General features: G+C 51.3%; 1 non-coding gene across 1 annotated transcript in view; it reads right to left on the bottom strand.

Moving 5' to 3' along the window:
• The window catches only part of LOC126443950 (small subunit ribosomal RNA), a 1,908-nt gene extending 615 nt beyond the window's left edge, over positions 1–1,293 (bottom strand). Inside the window, exon 1 of the ribosomal RNA XR_007582306.1 lies at positions 1–1,293. This exon is cut by the window's left edge and continues 615 nt beyond it. This is a non-coding gene — a ribosomal RNA (small subunit ribosomal RNA).
• Positions 1,294–5,000: the final 3,707 nt, after the last annotated feature.

Here is a 5,000-nt window from a genome sequence, read left to right as displayed (position 1 = left end):
GTTGAGTCAAATTAAGCCGCAGGCTCCACTCCTGGTGGTGCCCTTCCGTCAATTCCTTTAAGTTTCAGCTTTGCAACCATACTTCCCCCGGAACCCAAAAGCTTTGGTTTCCCGGAGGCTGCCCGCCGAGTCATCGGAGGAACTGCGGCGGATCGCTGGCTGGCATCGTTTATGGTTAGAACTAGGGCGGTATCTGATCGCCTTCGAACCTCTAACTTTCGTTCTTGATTAATGAAAACATACTTGGCAAATGCTTTCGCTTCTGTTCGTCTTGCGACGATCCAAGAATTTCACCTCTAACGTCGCAATACGAATGCCCCCGCCTGTCCCTATTAATCATTACCTCGGGTTCCGAAAACCAACAAAATAGAACCGAGGTCCTATTCCATTATTCCATGCACACAGTATTCAGGCGGGCTTGCCTGCTTTAAGCACTCTAATTTGTTCAAAGTAAACGTGCCGGCCCACCGAGACACTCAATAAAGAGCACCCTGGTAGGATTTCAACGGGGTCCGCCTCGGGACGCACGAGCACGCACGAGGCGGTCGCACGCCTTCGGCTCGCCCCACCGGCAGGACGTCCCACGATACATGCCAGTTAAACACCGACGGGCGGTGAACCAACAGCGTGGGACACAAATCCAACTACGAGCTTTTTAACCGCAACAACTTTAATATACGCTATTGGAGCTGGAATTACCGCGGCTGCTGGCACCAGACTTGCCCTCCAATAGATACTCGTTAAAGGATTTAAAGTGTACTCATTCCGATTACGGGGCCTCGGATGAGTCCCGTATCGTTATTTTTCGTCACTACCTCCCCGTGCCGGGAGTGGGTAATTTGCGCGCCTGCTGCCTTCCTTGGATGTGGTAGCCGTTTCTCAGGCTCCCTCTCCGGAATCGAACCCTGATTCCCCGTTACCCGTTACAACCATGGTAGGCGCAGAACCTACCATCGACAGTTGATAAGGCAGACATTTGAAAGATGCGTCGCCGGTACGAGGACCGTGCGATCAGCCCAAAGTTATTCAGAGTCACCAAGGCAAACGGACCGGACGAGCCGACCGATTGGTTTTGATCTAATAAAAGCGTCCCTTCCATCTCTGGTCGGGACTCTGTTTGCATGTATTAGCTCTAGAATTACCACAGTTATCCAAGTAACGTGGGTACGATCTAAGGAACCATAACTGATTTAATGAGCCATTCGCGGTTTCACCTTAATGCGGCTTGTACTGAGACATGCATGGCTTAATCTTTGAGACAAGCATATGACTACTGGCAGGATCAACCAGGGAGCTGCGTCAACTAGAGCTGAGCAGCCGGCCGCCCGGGAGTGTGTCCCGGGGGCCCGCGCGAACACGCAAGCGGTCCGCTCAATTATTCTGCAAACAGGAGGAGGCTGAGCTCCCCTGCACAACACACCTCGAACCCTCTCAGGTCCCGGCGGCGCGCAGCGCCGTCCTAAGTACTTGGTCGGGTTCGAGAGAGGCGCAATCGCCCGGAGTTAGGCGAGTAGACGCTTTAGGTGCGACCACCCGTGCTCCCAACTGAGCTTGCCGCTGCCGACAGAGGCCCGGGAGCGTGCTGTCGTGGCATTGCCGGCGGGAGACAACACGCGCCACCTACGGTGACCGGCAGCTCCAACGCCAGCGCCACAGAAGGACAAAAGCCCCACTTGGGTGCCGAAGCGAACTCTCCCAGCACAGCGCACGCGCCAACACGTCCGCACAGCTGCGATACAAACCACCTGCGAGAACCGCTGGGGCGACCGAGCAGCAGACGGCGTCGCGGCGCCGAGCGCCGGGCGGCGGCGCATCCTCAGCGCACACAGTCCTCAATCGGACCAGCACACTGCAGATGGCCACCGCGCTTCGCACCGGGCCCGCGAGGACCTACTTTGGCCGCAAGGCGCCGCGAGCAGGGGGCCCCGGCGCGCAGCTGCGCCGCCTGCCGCGTCCGTCGGCCGGCGCGCCTGCCACTGGCCGCCCCCCACCAGCCGGCTGTAGCGCGTGCGCCCACGCACCGCGCTGCCAGCACGCCGGGCGGCCCCCCCTCACCGGCCGGGGACAGTCTCACCCAGCCACCGCCGCGTATCGCCTCACACCCAGATCCCCTTTCACGTTCGTGGGCATGGTGGGTATCCCTGAAACAACCAGTTAATAGCTCGACCGATCGTCGCCAACACTGATTCACCTCTAGCGAGAACAACCGCACCACAACGGGTTACCTGTTGTTCATTTGCGTAACGTCACCAGCAAACGTAGACGTCCATCGCCATTTGCAACGAGTATTGCATGCCTGTGTCAGGTGTCACAACACACTACGTCTGCCCACATAGACGCAACAACATGTGCACGCCTCGAGAACACGTGGAAGGTAGCCCCCGTACGTATGCGGTGTCCATTGCGCGAACGACTGTCAGCCGGCCTCTGCAGGATGTCGCAGATGTGGAACGCGGTGCAACATGCTATCACGGTGTGTGAGAAGAGACGACTACGTCCGAATACACGCTCCACTACATCAACAGACTGCTCATGCTGATCGCCATCGAGGGCGTCCGTTCCTCCCACACGTCTGAATGGCGTACCACACTGCAATCCAGCTCTTATAGGGAGACGACACGTAGCTGCGTGCACAATATTTGGACTGTATGGTCTGCCGTTGCTAGGCGCAGTCGTCGTACGGTCACACATGTGCCACGATGTATCATTCAGTACATACGGACCAATGTGCAGTACAGTTTGTGGGTTTTGCGTACATCGGCGGACAGGTGACAGGCCGTACCACAACGTAGGCTGAGTACGTCGGCATGCGAAGGGCATTGAACATGCAAACTTCTCAACGACCAGCTTGCGAAGGCAGGGGGGAAGGGGGGGGGCATGTACGTCCTGCTGCTATCCACATTACAGTGTATAGCAGGAGCATGTGGAAAGTCAGCAACACCTGCAAGGTGTTTAACATGACGCGATACACAGGGGACCGGGCAGTGCGAATAGCGAACTATATTGCGAGGGTTGCGGTTAGGCAACACTACACTAATTTAACGAGTTGCATAACAATTACAGAGCAGGTTAAGGCGCAATATAGGTTAGGTTAAGGCACAACATGGGTTACGTTAAAGCACAACATGGGTTACGTTAAAGCACAACATGGGTTACGTTAAAGCACAACATGGGTTACGTTAAAGCACAATTTAGGTTACGTTAAAGCACAATTTAGGTTACGTTGAAGCACAATTTAGGTTACGTTGAAGCACAATTTAGGTTACGTTGAAGCACAATTTAGGTTACGTTGAAGCACAATTTAGGTTACGTTGAAGCACAATTTAGGTTACGTTGAAGCACAAATTAGGTTACGTTGAGGCACAAATTAGGTTACGTTGAGGCACAAATTAGGTTACGTTGAGGCACAAATTAGGTTACGTTGAGGCACAAATTAGGTTACGTTGAGGCACAATATGGGTTAGGTTGAGGCACAATATGGGTTAGGTTGAGGCACAATATGGGTTAGGTTGAGGCACAATATGGGTTAGGTTGAGGCACAATATGGGTTAGGTTGAGGCACAAATTGGGTTAGGTTGAGGCACAATATGGGTTAGGTTAAGGCACAATATGGGTTAGGTTAAGGCACAATATGGGTTAGGTTAAGGTACAATATGGGTTAGGTTAAGGTACAATATGGGTTAGGTTAAGGTACAATATGGGTTAGGTTAAGGTACAATATGGGTTAGGTTAAGGTACAATATGGGTTAGGTTAAGGCACAATATGGGTTAGGTTAAGGCACAACATGGGTTAGGTTAAGGCACAACATGGGTTAGGTTAAGGCACAACATGGGTTAGGTTAAGGCACAACATGGGTTAGGTTAAGGCACAATATGGGTTAGGTTAAGGCACAATATGGGTTAGGTTAAGGCACAACATGGGTTAGGTTAAGGCACAATATGGGTTAGGTTAAGGCACAACATGGGTTAGGTTAAGGCACAACATGGGTTAGGTTAAGGTACAATATGGGTTAGGTTAAGGTACAATATGGGTTAGGTTAAGGTACAATATGGGTTAGGTTAAGGTACAATATGGGTTAGGTTAAGGTACAATATGGGTTAGGTTAAGGTACAATATGGGTTAGGTTAAGGTACAATATGGGTTAGGTTAAGGTACAATATGGGTTAGGTTAAGGTACAATATGGGTTAGGTTAAGGTACAATATGGGTTAGGTTAAGGTACAATATGGGTTAGGTTAAGGCACAACATGGGTTAGGTTAAGGCACAACATGGGTTAGGTTAAGGCACAACATGGGTTAGGTTAAGGCACAACATGGGTTAGGTTAAGGCACAACATGGGTTAGGTTAAGGCACAACATGGGTTAGGTTAAGGCACAACATGGGTTAGGTTAAGGCACAACATGGGTTAGGTTAAGGCACAACATGGGTTAGGTTAAGGCACAACATGGGTTAGGTTAAGGCACAACATGGGTTAGGTTAAGGTACAATATGGGTTAGGTTAAGGCACAACATGGGTTAGGTTAAGGCACAACATGGGTTAGGTTAAGGCACAACATGGGTTAGGTTAAGGCACAACATGGGTTAGGTTAAGGCACAACATGGGTTAGGTTAAGGCACAACATGGGTTAGGTTAAGGCACAACATAGGTTAGGTTAAGGCACAACATAGGTTAGGTTAAGGCACAACATAGGTTAGGTTAAGGCACAACATACGTTAGGTTAAGGCACAACGTAGGTTAGGTTAAGGCACAACGTAGGTTAGGTTAAGGCGCAATGTAGGTTAGGTTAAGGTACGATATAGCTGAGGTTAAGGTACAATATCGCTTAGGTTAAGGTACACATTGTTGTAGGGAAAGGTGTATTGGGGGGGGGGGGGGGCGGCAGGTTCGTTGATAGTGATTATCGTAAGTGCATGCCTGCGGGATCATCCGATTTGTCACGTCAGGATGCACTTGTGGCTCATGACAGGCGGCGCTCCGATTCCAAGGTTATGGCAGATG

This window comes from Schistocerca serialis, unplaced genomic scaffold, assembly GCF_023864345.2.
Source record: "Schistocerca serialis cubense isolate TAMUIC-IGC-003099 unplaced genomic scaffold, iqSchSeri2.2 HiC_scaffold_206, whole genome shotgun sequence".
Lineage (NCBI taxonomy): Eukaryota > Metazoa > Arthropoda > Insecta > Orthoptera > Acrididae > Schistocerca > Schistocerca serialis.
This window is presented reverse-complemented; position numbering and strand designations above follow the sequence as displayed.